The sequence below is a fragment of the Cervus elaphus genome, chromosome 19 (genome assembly GCF_910594005.1).
Source record: "Cervus elaphus chromosome 19, mCerEla1.1, whole genome shotgun sequence".
Lineage (NCBI taxonomy): Eukaryota > Metazoa > Chordata > Mammalia > Artiodactyla > Cervidae > Cervus > Cervus elaphus.
Window position 1 is genome coordinate 24,236,735 of NC_057833.1, and position 21,301 is coordinate 24,258,035.

Sequence of the window (21,301 nt, forward strand, 5' to 3'; positions counted from 1 at the left end):
TATGAGTTCTTCCCAACCCCAGAGAAAGAATGAATGTCAACTTGTCTAAACTGATCACTGTAATTCTCTTCTCTCTCCAAGAGATTGGTTTAGACATAGGTGTCTCATGCAGCACTGGCTAGAATAAAGAGAAGTCTGATGGGGGTATAAGAATAGTTTTCCTATTCAAAAACTTTTTAACATAAAAAGAAGAAGGAAGCAGGAGAATATAAAAGGACCAGGAAAAGCTTCCTATCTGTGGTAGCCTTCATCCAAGATGGCTCCCAGTGAGCCTCACCTCCTGATATATACCCTTGTGTTAGTTCCCTCCAACATAGAATACAGAGGACTTCCAAAACTGGGTAACAAAAGTTATTTTAGCTTTTACCTTGTTTTCTTGGTTCACTTGCTCTAAAGCAGGGTTTCTCAGCCTCAGCACTATTGACATTGTGGTTCTGAGAACTCATGTTTTGGAGGGCTGTCCTATACAGTGTTGGATGCTTAGAAGCATACCTACTCCCTACCCACCAGATGCCAGAAACACTTTCCCATTTGGGAAAACTAAAAATGTCTCCAGACATTGCCAAATGTCCCATAGAAAGCAAAAATCACCCTCAGTTGAGAACTACTGCTCTAGGGGAAGTCAGCCATCATGACCTGTGGACGTTCATGCAACCTGCCAGCCATGTCAGCTGCCTTGAAGTGGAACCTCCAGTCCAGTCAAGCTTTTAGATGATTACTATCCCCACTTGCCCTAACTGCAGCTTCTTGAGAGATCCTGAGTTAGATCCATCAAACCAAGCTCCCGAATACCTGACTCACAGAAAGCCTGTTAAATAAGAAATGTTATTGTTGTTGTAAGCCACTTGATTTGTTATGCAGCAGTAGATAACCAATACACTGTCTTCAGACAGAGTAGTGCGTGGCTATATTAGTTGGAGCTATAGCAGCCATCTTCCTGCCTGAACTTGAGAAAAAAAAGCAGAAGATGAAAAACACTTGGATCCTTAATCACATTGTTGAGTCACTAAATTAATCTAGGAACAACCTATCTCTGAACTTCTTCCCATGAGACATGAAGGTTTTCTCTTTGTTTAATCTGCCTTTAGTTACATTTTCTATTATTTGCAGTCAAACACTTCCTATTAACAGAAAATAAGAATTAAAATGTTTAATTCTTCATTATTGCTGATTCATAAAGTAAAAGGAAATAATGATAATCTAAAACTGGAATAATTTTATCATGAAGATAAAGGGAAAGGACAGAGAAAAAAGCATGTTAAGATTTTGGTCTTATTTGGAAATGTATTTAGATACTTCCTCTAAACACAGGAAAAATGTAAGTCAATTGTACAAAATAAATATATTTTGTAGGCAATTATAAATTAGATGTGTAAGTTATAAACTACCCAAATCAAAAGAATGGGACAGGGATAATTTGATGAATCAAATGAAGTAAATAAAAGAAAAAATATACAAATCAGACTATGTCTGTAAAGGACATGTCTGAGGAGTGGTGAGGCCCTCTCAGCCTCTATTCCACTTCTGTATACTGCAGCAGGTACAATAATGCCCAACCCCTGCCAAAGTCGTTCATGTTCCAGTCCCCAGAACTTGTGAGCATGTTACTTTACATGGCAAGTAGGTCTTTGCATATGTGATTAAAATAAGGAATTTGAGATAAGGAGATACCTGGCTTAAGCAAAGTGGGCCCCAATGTAGTTTCAAAGGTTTGCTTTTTTTTTTTTTTTAACTTATTGGCCACACTAGGTCCTCATTGCTTTGCATGGGCTTTCTCTAGTTGCAGAGAGCAGAGGCTCTTTTCTAATTGCAGTGCACAGGCTCTAGGGAGGACAAGCTCAGTAGTTATGGTGCTTGGGCTTAGTCGCTCCATAGCATGTGGGATCTTCCCAGACCAGGGATCAAACCCATGCCCCTGTAGTGGCAGGTAAATTCTTAACCACTGAACTGCCAGGGAAGTCCCCAAAGGTCTTTAAAGGTGAGAGAGGGAAGCAGAAGAGGAATCAAAACTAGAGGAAGGGATGAAATGGAAGAAAGACACAGATATGTGCAACATTGCTGGCTTTGAAAATGAAGGAAGGGTGCCATAAGCCAAGGAACATGGGCAACCTCTAGAAGCTGGAAGGGCAGAGATATGGATTCTACTCTAGAGCCTCCAGAAAGGAAAGCCACCCTGCAGACACCTTAATTCTAGCCCAGTAAAACAGACTTCCAGACTGTAAGATAATAAATTTGTGTCATTTAAAGCCACTAAGCTTGTGAGAATTTGTCACAGCAGTGATTTAAACAAACACACACACACAAAACTAAACTTCCTGTATCTATATTTCCTCTGGAATGATTATCTCTTTCCCTCTGGCTACAGATTGTTGGAGCCGTAACTCGGGTTTTCTGCCCGTCAGTACCCAAAGGGTGATAGGTGTCTGAAATCAGAACAGTAGAAGTCCCCTTCAGAGAAACCTGGAAGTTAAGAACAGCAACAGACTGAAAATGGTTAGTGACCATTACTTCCAATTGTGGTGCCCTGTTTACTACCGTCCTTTCCTCCATGTTGTGTCTCAGAAGTTGCCTTTTTCCTGTCTGTTTCCAAGCATGATCCCTATGCTAGTTATCTATTGCTGTGTAACCAACCACTTCAAAGCTCAGTGAGTAAAACAACAGTTGTTTCTTTTGCTCACAAATCCGTAATTTGAGCAAGGTTTGCTGGGAAAGGTTCATTTGCTCCACAGAATATCAACTAAAGCTGAAGGCCCCATTTCCAAAATGGCTCACTCTTGTACTTAGCAGATTTGGTCCTGGACTTTGCGCTGAGGGCTCCTCTCCAGGCTTGTCTCTGTATGGGCTGTTAGGGCTTCTTTATGTAATGGTGGATGAGTTCCAAGAGCAAGCGTCCCATAGACAGAAGCTGTATCACCATTTATGGCTTAGCATCAGCAGTCATGTGATGTCAATTCCACCACTGTTACAGATCTTCCCAACTTCAAGAGGAAGACACATATATCCCACCTTTTGATGGGAGGAGTGTCTAAGTCACATTGTAGAAGAGCCCAGAGGACAGAAGAAATTGTTGCAGTAGTTTTGGAAACTAAAACCTAGCACATCTTTCCAACCATATTATCAATTCTCTGACCTCAATATCTTTGCCTTTTGCTCATGCTAACCATAGTTGGCTTCTGCTGTTGCTTTCAACCAAAGAATAATGTCTCAGACATAAACACAAACACATCACAGTAAGAATAAGTAATTTAAATTCCCATATTAGAATCAAAGGGTATAAAAACCAAAGCAAAACAACCCAAATAAACTAAGAATACACAATTCTGCCACAGGAAATTGATCAAATCTGTCCAAAGGACAAGACACAAGGTTTGATCATTTCCAAAAAGGAGCAGTTATGGATACCCGTCTTAGACCACATTATTAAGAGATTCTAATATTCATGTTACAAATTTTTCTAAACAGATTCACAGTTCTTAGATTTGTCTTCACTGGAATCACTTTTGCCTTTGCCTGCAATTAAACTTATCCCTAGGGACCCAATCAGAAATGTAATCATCATCTTAAGCAGCTCTGCCTATAAAATTCCAGTTTTCCACTATCCAATTACACACCCTATCCTTCTAGCTTCCTGGTGTGTGTGTGCTAAGTCCCTTCAGCCAGGTCCGACTCTTTGCCACACTATGGACTGAGCCTGAATCAATATTTTGTATTCCATACAGTATGATCTGAGGTGAAGGACATGGTCTTTGGAGTTGGACTGCCTGAGATCAAATCTCAAAATAGAAAAAGAAAAACAATACAGTTGTTTTAAAAATCTCATTTCTTGTTTCAGATAGATATATTGGTACAGATAGACTTTTTTTAACCTAATTACCTTGGCATAATACTGCCAAGTCACTACATTTCTTTTATATTAAATGGGTTCAGAGCAATTTTCCTAATTAACTAGGATTTTTTAATCCAAAAGACAAGCACAACACTTTATCTCAAATACCAGTATTACACTTTCCCCAAATATGGAAAACTATTTTTACTAAAAATTTGGCAAGCCCTTTCAAAACAGCATTTTCTGTTTTCATTCTCTGAGAAATTTCTAACAACAAACATGTATAGAAAATTTTAATATGCGGCTGTAAGCTTTCAATATTTACTATAAAATTTGTTTATAATTTTTTGAAAGTTGCTTGATCTTCTTAAATCCTAAAGCAGTTTTAAATTTAATTATGTTCTAGTCAAATAATGGAGTTTCCAACCTGTTCTTTCCTCAATGTTTTTAAGACCTACCTTACTGTCTTTCAACAGCATTCCATACATGTCTGGTCAATGACCAAACGTACTTTAATAGAAATGATAAAGGGACATCTCTTCTGACCACCAGGGCCTGTCTGGGTCATGTCAAAAGTCAGTGGTAAGTTATTTCCTGCTGGTTATCTCAATTAGTTTTCACTTTTTCTATAGAGCTTTTCTCCTGTTTAATTTCAGATTCTAAGCCTGCCTTACCCTAGCATACACAAAATAATTTTCAACTTTTTAGTTTGTATCCGTCTATTTGAATGACATAGCCTTACAGGTTAGCCTGGAGCTGGGAGAGGGGAGGAGTTGCCCAACTAATCTTTACATGGAGTCATAAGGTACATAAATGTTTTTATCAGACTTTAGAGCTGGAAGGAACCTTTGAGATAAGGAGTCCAACCCTCTCACTTTGCAGATAAGGAAACCAAGGTCCAGAGACACTATGTGACTTGCTCAATGTCACAGAGTTACTGCAGGAAAAGGCTTCTTGTTTGGTTTTTTAAAAAACAAACAAACAAAGAAAACCAAGGCTGTTTTTACTGTTATTGTTTTCCCTGAGATTTCCAATCCTCTGTTTCCCTTGTACTATACTATAGAAGTACTACTACTGCAAGAAGTACTACTACTTCTATTGCATCCATTGTGTTGTGGATGGTATCTAGAGTGCAATATGCATATCTAAAAGAGACTGTAAGGTACACAGTTGATCCCATTTCCCTTAATGTGTGAGCCACCTGAAATCTCCAAGCTAAATGAGTGGATGTGTCATGCTTGGTATTGCCTCTAGTGGGGGAAGAAGTACCAAAGACAGAGCCCAGCAGTTTGTCTCAGAGGGTTTCTTTAGTCCAGAGAACCCAGGAGACAAAACAAGGAATAGGGAGTTGTTTTGGTCAATTGGCCAAAGAAGGTAGAGGCCAAACCTCTCAAGAGATTTAACATACTTTCTTTGTGCAATTACATAGATGACTTGTGAGGTCTACACTGAAAAATATGTGTTCTCTCTCTTATAACACTTAAGATGCTATATTGTGTTTTGTTGCTTTTCTTATCCACAATTCAGCCGTTGAGGACAAGCAACTTTTCTTGTTCAGCTCTATTTCTCTCGTACCTAGCGTAATGCCTGCAATGAAGTGGTGCTTATAAGATTAATCATTAAATCAGTGTAAAGAAGTAGCTAAGAAAAGTGGACAGAACTGGCCACTTTGAAGACAGAAAAATCTGGACAAGTCTTTTCAACCCTTTAGGTGTCAACATTTTTATATTTAATAGATTTTGCATGACTGGCTGATTCTGAGAGCGAACCAAGAGTCCCATGGATATGGCTGTGTCAAAAGCTAATAATAAGAATCAGTTGTGGATCTAACTTTCTCATGCATTCACAAAAAGTGTAAATTCATTTCCTTATTATGAGCTTCCCAGGAGGTGCTAGTGATAAAGAACCTGCTTGCCAAAGCAGGAAACATAACAGATGCAGGTTTGATCCCTGAGTCAGGAAGATCCCCTGAGGTTGGGCATGGCAACCCACTCCAATATTCTTGCTTGGAGAATCCCCATGGACAGAGGAGCCTGGTGGGCTACAGTCCATAGGGTTGCAAAGATACACAACTGAAGCAATGTAGCATGCACACACACACATATTAACATATGTATTCACTAAAAACATGTATTGGATACAGGGATCATCAAAATGGTCTCTGATTTTATAATTTAGGCATTGTTTCTGAATGTGCTGTCCAGGTGGACTTCCCTGGTGATCCAGTGGTTGAGACTCTACACTGCCAGTTCATGGGGTACAGGTTCACTCCCTGGTCAGGGAACTAGAATGCCACATGCCATGGGGCTGAAAAAATTAATAAATAAAAGCATTGTTTATGGGCACTTGTAGCAAAAAAGGAAGTAGGGCTTAATTAATATATAGATTCCCAGAATATGAGGGAGCAGGACGCAACAATCTTTACTTTTAAACAAGCACCCTCCAAGATCATTTTTTCCCATTCCCAAATATGTATTGAACATCTTTGGTGGGCAAGGATTTTAGTTAGTCAGATCAAAGGAATAATGAACATTGATTGTAGCTTTTAGTAAGTATCTTAGTCTGTTTGGGTTGTTATAAAAAAAAAATCAGAGATTAGATGGCTTATAAACAACAGAAATTTATTTCTTACAGTTTCAGGGGCTGGGAAATCCAAAATCCGTATGCTGGCAGATTCAGGATCTGCTTCCTCATAGACAGCCATCTTCTCATTTGTGTCCTCAAATGGCGCAAATGGCAAGCTAGCTCTCTAGGGTCTCTTATGTAAAGGGCACTGTTACTAAGTTCAATCATGAGAGGGCTGCCCTTATGACCTCTCACCTTCCAGAGACCCCATTACCTTGGAGATTAGGATTTCAACATAGAAATTTGGGGAGGTTGGACAGGGGACACAATATTCAGTCTACGTAAAATATTAAGTCTATGTAAGCATGAGACAAAATCCAGTGTCATAAATGAACATAATGAAACTTGGGTAACTGCACTGCTGCCAGGAGAGCTGAAAAGAGTGGAAGGAATTCAGGATAGAGTTAAGTCTATGAAGAAAAAAAAATTAGTATCTTGTAACTGGTTGGACAGAAAGTCTAGACATTTATTGATGTTGTTGTTGATCTCTCAATGAAAAGGGCCCAGAAGAGCTGCTTAAAATTCTTTGTCTTCTGGTATATACATCACCAGCTTCTACAATCAACAGCATATCACCATAGTTATTTCTATATTTCTCCCCATCCACCATGCTTTTGGGGCTTCCCTTGTGGCTCAGCTGATAAAGAATCTCCCTGCAATGTGGGAGACCTGGGTTCGATCCCTGGGTTGGGAAGATCCCCTGGAGAAGGGAAAGGCTACCCACTCCAGTATTCTGGCCTGGAGAATTCCATGGTATAGTCCATGGGGTTGCAAAGAATCAGACACGACTGAGTGACTTTCACTTTCACCATGCTTTTTCTTCTATTTTGTTTTGTTTTGTGTGTTGGTTGGGTTTTTTTTTTTTTTGCCACACCAAGGGGCATGTAGGATCTTAGTTCCCTGATTCTCCGACCAGGGATGGAAGCTATGCTCCCTGCATTGGAACCACAGGGGCTTAACCAATAGACCACTAGGGACTTTCCTTATTTTTATTTGCTGAAATATTTAAAAACAAATCTTTGACATAATTTCATTTCAATTATGATATTAATTTCATTTCAATTAAGATATTATTATAACTTTCACTGGAGACTGAACCTTAATATCTGGAATTTCATGAGCAGCCCTATCTCTAGTCATTCACTTGGTGACTTGCTGAAACCATGTCAGACTCCACTGTGATGGCTGTAACAGCAGAATGGCCTCCAGCGGTCTGCTGAAACATTTAAAGCCTAGGAATTCAAAATCAAAGGAGAAATCCACCATGTTATTGCTGAGCTAAATTGTGGATAGAAATAACATCTTCCATAATTGAACTATATATGTTCCATTTCTAATTTTTTTTTAAAAACCAAATGGTGAAAAAAAAAAAAAACAACAACTACAAAAAGAAAATTCCCCTTGTTTGCTTTACACTTCAAAAGCAATATCACTTTCATTACTGACTCATGGAAACTTCCTGAGTCTTGCTTTTTTAAGTAAAAAAACCAGTTGCTGATCTGTTCTCTTTTGCACCCCGCCATCTACATCTATAGCAAAATTGACAACTCAGAAATAGTCTTTGGTGAAACTGCCAAGTGGGTAAGGTTCTCCTGTGGCTTTCTTCTCCCTCCTCTCCTGATCCCCCAAGTCCTAGAGCTCCCAGCTTCTCCCAGCCCTTCTGAGCCCATGGACCTGTAGGGTATTTTACTCCCCAAGGCTACTTTTCCTCAAAGTATCCACTTTTCCTTCCTTTTCTGACAATCCCGACCCGCATCTTTTACTGCTCCCAACCTCAGCCAGCTGCTGCAGTCAGCCCTTTCATTTATTTCTAGTTTGCTTCTTATCACTTTTCCCAGCTTCTGGTCCCAATGTTTTCCTGGCTTCCAGCCTCCACCACACACTCACGTTGCTATCTATGGAGGCAGGTCACTGACTTCTGCCATTCACAACGTGTTCTATGTAAATGGGGTCCCCTGGAGTCATGCCCAGTGAACACATAGTGTATAAAGCCCAGAGGTATGGAAAGTCACTGTATTAGGTGCAGCCTTACAAAGGGAAAGTCCATAACTGAACTCCAATCCTCAAGTTTCATCTTTGCCTTCATTTCGGGCTCCTCCTTGGCAGCACCCTCTTTTCCTTGTAAAGCACCCAAAATGGATTTAGAAGACCTGGGTTTGGGGGGGGTGACACTGCCACTTCCTAACTGTACAACCCTTGGAAAGTTACTTAAGTCTTTTAAGTATCCATTGTTGTTGTTTTTCTAATTTATTTTATTGAAATAATGTGTTAATTTCTGCTGTACAGAAAAGTAATCAGGTTTACATATCTTTTTCATTCTCTTTCATTATGGTTTATCACAGGATATTGAATATAGTTCTCTGTGCTATACTGTTGGGCCTTGCTGTCTCTTCTCTATCTAATAGTTTGTATCTGCTAATCCCAAACTCCCAACCCGTCCCTCCCCCATGCCCCTCCCTCTTAGCAATCACAAGTCCGTTCTCTATGTCTGTGAATCAGTTTCTATTTCATAGATAGGTTTATTTGTGTCATAATTTCCGTTCAGTTCAGTCGCTCAGTCATGTCTGACTCTTTGCGACTTCATGGACTGCAGATGCCAGGCTTTCCTGTCCATCACCAACTCTCTGAGCTTGCTCAAACTTATGTCCATCGAGTCAGTGATGCTATCCAACCATCTCATCCTCTGTCATCCCCTTCTCCTCCTGCCTTCAATCTTTCCCAGCATCATTCTTTTCCAGTGAGTCAGTTCTTTGCATCAGGTGGCCAAAGTATTGGAGTTTCAGCTTCAGCATGAGTCCTTCCAATGAAAACTCAGGACTGATTTCCTTCAGGATAGACTTGTTTGATCTCCTTGCAGTCCAAGAGTCTTCTCCAACACCACAGTTCAAAAATATCAATTCTTCAGCACTCAGCCTTCTTTATGGTCCAACTCTCACATCCATACGTGACTACTGGAAAAACCATAGCTTTGAATAGATGGACCTTTGTTGGCAAAGTAATGTCTCTGCTTTTTAATATGCTGTCTAGGTTAGTCATAGCTTTTCTTCCAAGGAGCAAGCATCTTTTCATTTCATGGCTGCAGTTGCCATCTGCAGTGATTTTGGAGCCCAAAAAAATAAAGTCTGTCACTGTTTCCATTGTTTCCCCATCTATTTGCCATGAAGTGATGGGACCGGATGCCATGATCTTAGTTTTTTGAATGTTGAGTTTTAAGCCAGCTTTTTCACTCTCCTCTTTCGCTTTCATCAAGAGATTCTTTAGTTCCTCTTTGCTTTCTGCCATAAGGGTGATTCCACACATAAGTGATATCATATGGTATTTGTCTTTCTTTTTCTGACTTACCTAAGTATTCATTTTTTGATTAGAGAAATGAAATAAAAATAACACTTACCTCTGTTTTATCATGTGAACTAAATGAGATAATGTCTCCCTGAGCACTGAACCAGGAGCATGCTCAATAAAAATTCCTTGTTGATATATAAGTCTTAAGGGTAATGCCGAAGTTCCACCTGTAAAGTCCACAGAATCCCTCTGCAAACTGTTTAGAAAGTTTCTTTATACTCTCCTTAGTTCTCCAGACTAATTCTAATTTTTCTCCATACTTCTTTGAACACATTTTATTGTATTGATAATTGAAATTCAATTAAAGCAATCCTTGATGCTTTAAATGATCAACTTATTAACACAGACAGTCTAGCTCAAAGAGCTTTTGTATGTCTTTTCCTGTGCTCTATTAATCCTGTATTCTTTATCCATAATAATAATAATAATTACTATTTACTAAATGTGTTTCATGTCAGATACCTTATTACGTTGCCCAACTGAATCTCCACAATAGGTTGACGTTATTATTCCCTCAGCTGAGGAAACTGAGTTTTTAAATACACCACCCAAGATTTCAAAATTTGTAAAATTGAAGCCAGGGATGCCTTTTCTAAAACCTTTTCCTACCCTTCGCCCCCAGCAACCACTGACCTACTTGTTGTCTCCATCTGTAGAATCTTTGTGCATGATACTGTGGATTTGCCTATTCTGGACATTTCCTATTAAGAAAATCATACAATCTCTTACCTTTTGTTACTGGCCTCTTTCACTTAGTATCATATTTTTAAGGTCCAGCCTGTTGTAGCATGTATCAGCACTTCACATTCCTTGTATGGCTGAATTTTCCAGGCAAGAACTCTGGAGTGGGTAGCCATTCCCTTCTGCAGGGCATCTTCTCAATCCAAGGATCAAACCTGGGTCTCCCACATTGCAGGAAGATTCTTTACAGTCTGAGCCACCAGCGAAGCCCATAGATATACTATCATTTGTTTATCCAATTATCAGATGATGGACATTTGAGTTGTTTCCATTTTGCCTATTATGAGTAATTCTACTGTGAACATTCATGTAAAAAGCTTTCATGTGAAGCTATGTTTTCAGTCCTCTTATTAGAAGTGGAATTGCTGGGTGACCATCTATAAAGTATAAGTTTGTGAAACCACCAACCTCTTTTCTAAAGTGCTATATTATTTTGCATAATATATGAGGGTTCCTACTTCCTCAAATTCTTGTCAACACTTGTTATTGTCCATCTTTTTCATTATAGCCATGTTATACATTCCAAATTTAATATAACATTTAAAATATTAATTTGCTTTTCTGCACTAGCTGGGGCTTCCCAGATGGCTCAGAGGTAAAGAATTTGCCTACAACGCAGGAGATGGGGTCTCAATCCCTAGGTCGGGAACATCCCCTGGAGAAGGGAATGGCAACCCACTATAGTATTCTTGCCTGGAGAATCTCATGGACAGAGGAGTTTGGCAGTCTACAGTCTGTGGGGTTGTGAAGAGTCAGACATGACTGAAGCAACTTAGCACTTCAGTGTGTGTGGTGTGTTTGGCTGGGTTTGTTTTTAAATGAAGAGATTTAGTTACAAAAGTAATAGGTACAAAAGTAATAAGGATAGACACCAGTGCTCTGAACCACACACTATCAGCCCACTTGACTTCAGGGAAACTGCATTGGCCAGTTCCATGTACATATTTCCTGTGCGTGCCTTGAGTACACAAGTCTTGCAGGGCCTGTTTTGAGCCTTTGGGCTTTTGCCACAGCCACAGAAGGCTGCTGAGTCAGATCCTAGAGCCCGGAGTTGCCAGAGAAGGAGAGTAAGAAGGTGGAACTTTCAGCCATAGGGCTGGAAATTGATGGACAGCCTCCAGCCTCCTGTGCCCTGTGCAATTCCAGGGCATTCTGCTCCATCCTTGGAAACGCCCGGCAGAAGTGAGCCACAGTTGCTCACAGCAGAAACCCACTTCCAATAAGCACTTAATTGGCGTTTCTTCCTTCCCAACTCCCACACTTCTGCTTCCTGGGATCACCTTGCAAAATAAGCTTCCTGCTCACAAGTCCTCATCCCAGTCTCTGGTTTCATAGAAACTCAAATTAAGCAAAATTATGTAAATGAAAATGTCAAAAAGTCAGCATTAACTGGCTGAAAAGTTGGAAAGTGAGAAACTCTTGGCTTTGAAGGATCCCTTGTGTTTTTCCACTCTGGACTTAATGTTTTATTTTTTTTTTTCACACACAAAAATTGTATTTATGAAGAAATAATAAGTTATTGTTTGAAGTTCAAAAGATAGTCTGCTTTATTTTTTAAAAATTTTATTGGATTGTAGTTGCTTTACAATATTGTGATGGTTTCTACAGTAAAATGAATAAGCTATACATACACACATATCCTCTCCTTTTTGGACATCCTTCTCGTTTAGGTCACCACAGAGCATTAAGTAGAGTTCCCTATGCTATACAGTGGGTTCTCATTAGTCATCTATTTTATACCTCTATCAATAGTATATACATGTCAATTCAAATCTTCCAATTCATTCCAGCCCCCCACACCATACCCTGTTGGTATCCATATGTTCATTCTCTACATCTGTGTCTTTATTTCTGCTTTGTAAATAAGATCATCTATACCAATTTTTTTCAGATTCCACATAGATCGTGTCGATATACAGGATTGGTTTTTCTCTTTCTGACTTACTTCACCCTGTATGATTGTCTCTAGATGCATCCACCAAAGACAGTCTGCTTTAACTATCAGGGTTTTCCCACCAAGATAACATCAGTGTGACCAAAAAGCAAAGATGACTGGAATTTTAACTAACCTGCCTAATCTTACTGTGTCTAAATGTCTGTGGTGTTAGATTTGTTCAAAACAGTTCCCAAAACAGGATTATTACTTCCATATTCATGATCAAGCTGCACATAGTTCATGGGTGAGCCAGCAAGTTGTTCAGAGAGGACTTTTGGGGACTGGGACATGGGGTGGTGCCCGTCCTTACATATAGCTTCCTTCAGAGCTTGTTACAGCCCTGTCACTGCCCGCCCTCGCTTTGACCTGTGGTATTCCAGTTTGACTTGCTGGCCATGAGCATTTCACAACTCCCTTGCCTATGTTATCTTCAGTCTGCACTCTTCCTCCTTAATCCAGGCTTGGCAGCTCTGTTCCGCCATATCTCCACACGTGCTTGTTGTCTCTTGATACTCCATTCTGTCCAAACTGCCATCTCTGCTAAGTTGAGAAATGGCGAGACTGTCAGAGACAGGATAGAACAGTGGCATGGGCTTAGAGGCCCTGGACACCAGGTCCAGCTCTCCCCTTCCTGACCCTGAGACACTGGACAACACAGAATCTCTATGTGAACATTATTTCCTTGTTTTTATTAAGATAATTTTAGAGTGATTTTAGGCTCATATGAAAATTGAGGAGGAAGTATAGAGATTTCCTGTATACCATCTACCCCTACACATAACTTCTCCCATTAGCAAGATCCCCCATCAGAGTGGGCTTCCCTAGTGACTCAGATGGTAAAGAATCTGAAAAAAAAAAAAAAAAAGAATCTGCCTGCAATACAAGAGACTGGGTTTGTTCTCTGGGTTGGAAAGATTCCCCTGGAGAAGGGAATTTACAACTGATGAATCTCCTTTGACATATCACACATCATAATCACTCAAAGTCCATAGTTAACATTACAGTTCATTCCTGGTGTTGTCCATTCTATGTATTTGGACAAATATATAATAACATATCCATCATTATGATATCATACAGAGTAGTTTCACTGCCCTAGAATTTCTTCATCCTAAATGTGGCAGTAACATGATTGATTCTGAATCCTCTCAGGGTTTGAGAAGATAAAAACTGCTTAACAAACAATAAGGCAAGAAAGTTCAGTGTATTGCTTTGAGAGTGAAAAATTAGAATTGGACATAATCTAAAAATCTTAACACAGGAGCCCAGTTAAATAAATTATGATGTAATCAACCAGATATTTGCAATAATTAAAAATTATGTTGTACAATAGTTAAAGGTGTGGGATTAAGTGAAAACGATTACAATGTGTACAAGTTACCAGGGGCTGGGAAGGGAGGACTGGGGAGTCATTGTTTAATGGGTACAGGGTTTCTGTTTGAGTTGATGGAAAGTTCTAGAAGTGGACAGTAGTGATGGCTACACAGCATTGTGAATGTACTTAATGCCATTGAACTCTGTACTTTGAAGTGATTAAAATGGTAAATTTTGTGTCATGAATATTTTACCACAATAAAAAAATAAATAAATAAGGTAGCTAGAATGTTGCAGGAAGTTCTTCAAAATGCAAAAACAATTCTCATGTGAAGCCATGGTGGTTTCTTATAGTTTGCTACCGTTATGATTATGAGGAGCAGATAATTGGATGTTTATTAAATTATTAACTAAAACTTTAAGCACAAAGAAAAGTGTTTGGTTTAAAAATATATATGTACAGGATGGCCCTCTTTTTTAAATCTATCTTTATCTATGTCTATATATATCTATCTATATATGTCTCTATATATCTATATATCTATGTCTATCTACATATATACACACACACAACATTCATATATACTTTTCTCAGTTTTCTGGGATGAATATATATTGCTCCTACACCAAACTACCAGGCTTCCCTGGTAGTTCAGCTGGTTAAGAATCAGCCTGCAATGAGGGAGACCTGGGTTCAATCCCTGGTTTGGGACTATCCCCTGGAGAAGGGAACGGCTACCCACTCGAGTATTCTGGCCTGGAGAATTCCATGGCCAGTCCATGGGGTCACAGAGAGTCGGATACGACTGAGTGACTTTCACTTTCACACCAAACTTTATTTATATAAAAAAGGTATGAAGTAGTACATCAATATAAACCATAAGGAACTTCTATGATTAATAAAAGAGGTTTTGGCCTATCATAGTGTAGAATAAACAATAATTTCCAACAGTTTTAAGACAATGGTTGACATTAATCTGCAGGCAGAGAAAACTGTATATCCAAAGTTTGAAAAGTGACCAGGTAGCTCATTTGAAGCATTTAAGTAAGGACACTGTGTTTGTAGCATTAAGTCTGTGGGTGGGTGGTGCTGAGAGCAAAGGGTTGTCGTGAGTCTGGAGAGGTTGGCAGGTAACAAAGAGACAGCTGACCAAGTTAGAGTTTGGACTTTATTCTAAGGATAACAACAAACAATTGATGGATTAAATTTGCATATTGGAAAGATTAGGGTGATTGCCTCCTGTCAAATGAACTAGAGAGATGTGAGACTGGAGGCAGAGAGGTTGATTATGAGGCTGTTGCAGTCACACGGGCACGTGGGCAGTGAGTATATGTGTGTGGGACTGAGACACATCTAGAAAGGAGAGCTTTTGTAGCGCTTGATATCAATTGGAGACCCAGGGTGAGATTGAGGGCTATCTAGGATGTCTCCTGATTTTAGCCTTGGGCAATCAAAACCGGCCAGTGTCACTCATGGAGATAGAAAGCAAATAGGAGCTTGTGTGAGGCCCAGGTAAATACAGGGACCAGGATTTAGAGAAACATCAACCTGGATGATTTTTCTGCAGCAAATCGCAGGATCTTTGGTGCAAGTGAGAGGAAGGTAACAGTTTAAATCTTCCAAAGCTATAGATTTGCAAAGAATTGTGAATAAAGGACAAGGGGTGGGGAAAGGAAATGAAGAGTCAAATAAAAATTAACCATAGAGGGACTTCCCTTGATTGTTCAGACACTTGGGACTCCAGTCACTTGGGCCCCCAAGCTCCCAAGGCCGGGGGCCCAGGTTTGATCCCTAGTCAGGGAACTAGATCCCACATGCCACAACTAAGAGTTTGCATGCTGCAACTAAGATCCAGTGCAGCCTAATAAATAAAAGAAAAGAATTAAACGTAGAATGATGTACCAGTTGTCAAAGCTACATATAAAAAAAAAGTGAGGGAGGAAATGATGGAAAGAGAAAATGAAAGTATCTAGAGTTTGAAAGTACTAAGGTATACAGCCAGCCAATCCATGTGCTCCATGGTTCATTTTTTAAAGGGACTTTGTTTTCATTTTTGTTATTTTTTTAAAAATCACCAAGTGTCTTGATTCAATTGTGCCGTAATTTGATCATGAAACCTTGACCAGAACACTGAAGGTAAGAGAAGCTATTCGAAATCAAATTTCTTGTCCCAACCTAAACAAAGACAACTGTATAATCATTCATTTCTCAGATTTAGGACCAAAATTAATCAGTAAGTATATCTTCCTTTTCCAGACTCAAAGACCAGTACTGCTTTGTACAAGTAGTCTGTGGACTGGGTATTAGATAATATTGGAGATTTCTAAATATTCTTGAATGTGTCATGGTAAATTATGCAGGTCAAGATTCTTAAATTTAGGAGATGCCTGCTAAAGTATATGGAGGTAAACTGCCAGCATGCAACTTATTTTCAATTTTTTTTTAAAATTGTATAATAAAGCAAATACAGCAAAATGGTAACTGTTTGATCTAAGTGATTATAAATGGGGAGGGCAGTGGGAGGAAATGATTTTGCTTCCTAGGAAATATCTGGCAGTGTTTGGAGACATTTCTGGCTGTCACAAGTTAGGGGTGGTGTTGCTACTGGCATGTAGTAAGTAGAAGCCAAGAATTCTGCTAAACATCTAGAGTGTACAACAGACAATTATCTGTATGCAAATGTCCTAGCCCTGAGGCTTCGAAACCCTTTTCTGGGTAGTAGATATATGGATGATCATGGTGCTAGTACTAGTCTTCCAAATGTCCAAAATATTTTAAACTTTTATTTAAAGCAGCTTGAAATGAAAATTAGACTATAAGATAAAAGGAAAATCAATCTTTTCTAAGTAGCCAGCAATAAATTATTTTTGATGATGGCAGAGCCTTGTTTTGAGTGTGGTGATGCTCTTGGAAACCATGACTTTTAGGTAGATGGCGGGAAATCATTCTTTACCTTTATTCAGTTAATCAAAATAGATTGATATTGCTGATATTTAAAACAAAAACAAAAACACCACACTCACCAGTTCCAAGGTAGTGCTGGCATTAGACACCAACAGCTAGGTAAGAGATGTATTTTTTTCTTTTTTTTAATTTTGGCTGATCTGGGTCTTCATTGCCGTACAGACTTTTCCCTAGTTGCAGGGAGCAGCGGCCTCTGTAGTTGCAGTGCGCAGGCTTACTGCAGTGACTTCTCTTTTTGCAGAGCACGGGCTCTAGGGCGCTCAGACTTCAGTAGCTATGGCACCAGGGCTTAGTTGCTCTGCGATGTGTGGAGTCTTCCTGGGCCAGGGATCAAACCTGCATCTCCTGCATTGACAGGCAGACTCTTTATCACTGAGCCACCTGGGAAGCCCTTTTTTTTTTCCTTCCTTAAGCACACATGAGTGCACACACCAATAGGCTTGCAAGAAGTGGGTTCAACCAACACCTCCCTCCTCACCGTCACCACCCCCATCAACTTCTGGGAGAGGGCTCCTGGCTTTGGTCTTTATTTGGTATTTGAATTTTTGTGCAAAATGTTTTAAGAGAGAAAGGAAGCAAAGAAGAGAAGAACAGATGTTTCTATATCACTTAATATGATCCAGGCATCATGCTGGACACTTTTGGTATATACACAATCCTATTCGGCTTGGAGTCAGCTGATACTCATGTAAGTTTTCATTGTGCCACACAATGACTAATTAGAGCCATTCATTTAATCATTTATTTCTCCATTCAACAAACCTTTATTAGATACCAGCTGTGTTCCAGATACTATACTAGGTCCTAGGAATATAAAACTGAAGTATATTCCTTGATCTCAGAAAGCAGTGTGGGAAGGAGGCCAGAGTTGGAGTTTGAGACAAGACTGGAGGGTGGTCCAGGCAGGTGGGACAGCATGAGGCCTAGAGGTTAAGAGAGATGGCGTGGGATGCATTAGTTGTTCTTGTTGATCAGGTGCTAAATCGTGTCTGACTCTTTGAGACCCCATGAACTGCAGCATGCCAGGCGTCCCTGTCCTTCACCATCTCCTGGAGTTTGTTCAAATTCATGTCCATTAAGTTGGTGATACTATCTATAATATTATATTCTCTGCTGCCCTCTTCTTCTTTTGCCCTCAATCTTTTCCAGCATCAAAGTCTTTTCCAAAGAGTCGGCTCTTCGTATCAGGTGGCCAAAGTATTGGAGCTTCAGCTTCAGCATCAGTCCTTCCAATGAATATTCAGGGTTGATTTCCTTTAGATTTGACTGGTTTGGTCTCCTTGCTGTCCAAGGAGTCTCAAGAGTCTTCTCTCCAGCATCACGATTTGAAAACATCACTTCTTTGGCACTCAGCCTTCTTTATGGTCCAAATCTCACATCTGTGCATGACTACTGGGAAAATCATAGCTTTGACTAGACAGACCTTTGTCAGCAAAGTAGTGTCTCTGCTTTTAAATACACTGATTCATGTCAATGTATGGCAAAAACCACTACAATATTGTAAAGTAATTAGCCTCCAACTAATAAAAATAAATGGAAAAATAAATAAATAAATAAATACACTGTCTAGGTTTGTCATAGCTGTTCTTCCAAGGAGCAAGCATCTTTTAATTTCATGGCTGCATTCACTGTCTGCAATGATTTTGGAGCAACGTTATGTATATAAATTTAAATCACTATATAATAGGCATAATTATTATATTCATCTCATTTATATTTGCCAATTATGCCTCAATTAAAGCTGAAAAAAGCAACTCATTTAGAGAGAAAAATTTTGTCATTTTTCAGATAACAAAACCAAAGTCCACCAGGCGGAGACGGTACCAGCCAAAGTGCCCCAGGCCTGACTCCTGCGCACTCACCACTGAACCACCCTGTCCCTCCTTCCCACACCAGTTCAGAGGAAGTGTTTCCCAGGGTCATAAAAGCCCTCCCCTCCGTCATCGTCAAAACTTCCTCCTGGCCATCAAGTGAAATAGATGACGAAGCTGACTGTCCCGGTTTGGAGTCTTGGGGAATGACTCACTGAGAAGTTAAATATGTACCCTCATTGAGCAAAGGCAGCTGCTAAAGCTGGGGTCAGATGGTCAGGCGCATGAACTGACTGTTCTGCCCACTGCACCATACCTGAGGTCTAAGAACAGCTTCAGGAATGGCTCTGCCTGGGGGAAGCTAGGCCCTGGGGCTGACTCAGTCAGCAGTGTAAACCCAGAGAAGAATACAGACGCTTCATTCTTGGGAACTTCTGTTATGGAAAGTAAAATCATTTGGAGAATTGGCATCTTTTACATCTTCCTATTATGGCTACAGGGAAATTTGCTTTTTTCACATTTGCATATTACTTTAGAGTTTAGATTTGCTTTTGCTTTCAGCTTCTCGTGTAATGCTCATGGGCCGTATTTCTGTCCTATTTTACAAATGAGACGTTTAATAGCTTACACAGGATGACACACCCAGCAGGTCTTTAGTTTCCAAGTCTTCTGCTGAACTCCACCAAATATTTATGTGAAATAAGTGTGATGTGTGTCAATTGTTTTCCCCAAACAGTGGTGATTATATATATACTATATGTATGTATGTATGTGGGCTTAGAGACTAAACAACAACAGTAAAGAAAACACATAACATAAAATGCATCATGTGATTCATTTGGCTGGGGGGAAAGAGAATGCCTGTGTACTGGATACAAAAAGGCTGGGGAGATGCTAGCAGGCCGGACATTTCTAGGTGGGGCAGTTAGCAGAATTCGCTCCTTTCCTCTTTGAGGTTTTTTTTTTTGGTTTGTATTTTTCAGATTTTTATAATAATAAAATATTACTTTGATAATCAGAAAGAAATTAATGTTATAAACAAAGGATTAAAAGCATCCAAGAAAGGTCAGACAGGTACATTTCAAGAGTATAGAGACAGGAAATTCCCTGGTGGCCCAGTGGTTAAGATGCCATGCTCCCAATGCAGGGGGCACTGGTTCTATTCCTGGCCAGGGAACGAAGATCTGCAAAGGGTGCACAGTGTGGCCAAATAAGTAAAGAGATGTTATTTTAATAAATAAAAATAAAAAGAGTATAGAGACAATTAATGATAAAACTCATTTTTCTAAAGGGGAGGGAATAAGAGAACTGCATCTATAGAAGCAAATATGACCATATCTATAGATGTAGAAGGGCTTCCGTGGTGGCTCAGACAGTAAAGAATCCATCTGCAATGCAGGAGACCTGGGTTCTGTCCTTGGGATGGGAAGATCCCCTGGAGAAGGAAATGGCAACCCACTCCAATATTCTTGCCTGGGAAATCCCTATGAACAGAGGAGCCTGGAGGGCTACAGTTCATGGGGTTGAAAAGAGTCGGACATGACTGAGTGATTAAGCACAGCATAGAGGTAGATATTTGACCAGATCTGTGCTACAGGATGGTGACAGCAGATGGCTAAATGGATACCTCAGAGCCATTGCATGGTCCACAAAGCAAACCTTTAGGGTGAACGAAGGAGTGGGAGCCTCCCTTTACTGGAGAAAGTCAGCTCCTTTTACACTTCCCATTGCTACTAACAGCTAAAGGGTTAGGAAATATTAAACTATGCACCTGTGTGTTCATTTCCCTGGAGGCATGGAATATTCCTCTGGAACTGATGTTTTCTGAAGGAGGCCAATTCTTTACAATGAAATCTCTCATGGCTACTCCATTTCTTGTTTGTAGCTTGATGGTGTAGCTGTTACTCAAACCTGGCAAAGAGCAGGAAAAGGGGAAAAAAATAAGTAAATGGATAGTTGGATGGACCACCTTCATTTATAGAGCAGCTATTTCCTTGCCAGATCCTGATTTATGTGCTCTATGATTTCTGAATTTTGACATTGTAACATTATCTCTAATCTCAACAGGAAAGAATTACTATTCCATTTTGTCTGTCTGTCTGTATGCTCAGTCATGTCCGACTCCTTGTGACTCCCTGGGCTGTAGCCCACCAGGCCCCTCTGTCCAATTCTCCAGGCAAGAATACAGGAGCAGGTTTCCATTTCCTTACCCAGGGGATCTTCCCTATCCAGGAATCAAACTCATGTCTTTTGCATCTTCTGCATTGGCAAGTGGATTCTTTACCACTATGCCACCTGGGATTCCCATTATTCCATTTTAGAGGTGGTAAAACATGCTGAGACAGGTTGAGTTACCAAAGAGAGCAGGACTAGAATCTAGGCCTACCTGACTTTAAGGCCCCTGCCCCTTTCCAAGGCCATTCCCTCCTTCTCTGCACCCCAGCAGGGATGGCCCAAGCTTTCTCAGTGTACCTAGCAGCCAACTGTAAAAAAAAAAAAAAAAAGAAAAGAAGAACACAGATTAGGAGTCTGTTTCTGGGTGCATGCAGGCACGGACAACTATCTAAATGATCTCCAAACGGCCCATGCGTGACTTTTTCCATCCTCATGATTTTTTTTCCCACACAACAGGCCTTCTTTGCCATAGTCGTTTCATTTTGTTTTCCTTTTTAATATGTTGACCCTACTCAACTTATGGAGATAGAAGTTCTGCTTGAATAAGAAAAGATGGCACTCAGAAT

The 21,301-nt window shown here is 39.9% G+C and overlaps 1 long non-coding RNA gene across 1 annotated transcript; it reads right to left on the reverse strand.

Moving 5' to 3' along the window:
* Positions 1-17,590: 17,590 nt before the first annotated feature.
* LOC122675537 lies at positions 17,591-21,033 on the reverse strand. Its single transcript, XR_006335290.1, has 3 exons — positions 20,947-21,033; positions 20,332-20,471; positions 17,591-17,672 (listed from the first exon to the last, which is right to left on the reverse strand). It is a non-coding gene; the product is annotated as an uncharacterized LOC122675537 (long non-coding RNA).
* Between the last annotated feature and the right edge of the window lie 268 nt (positions 21,034-21,301).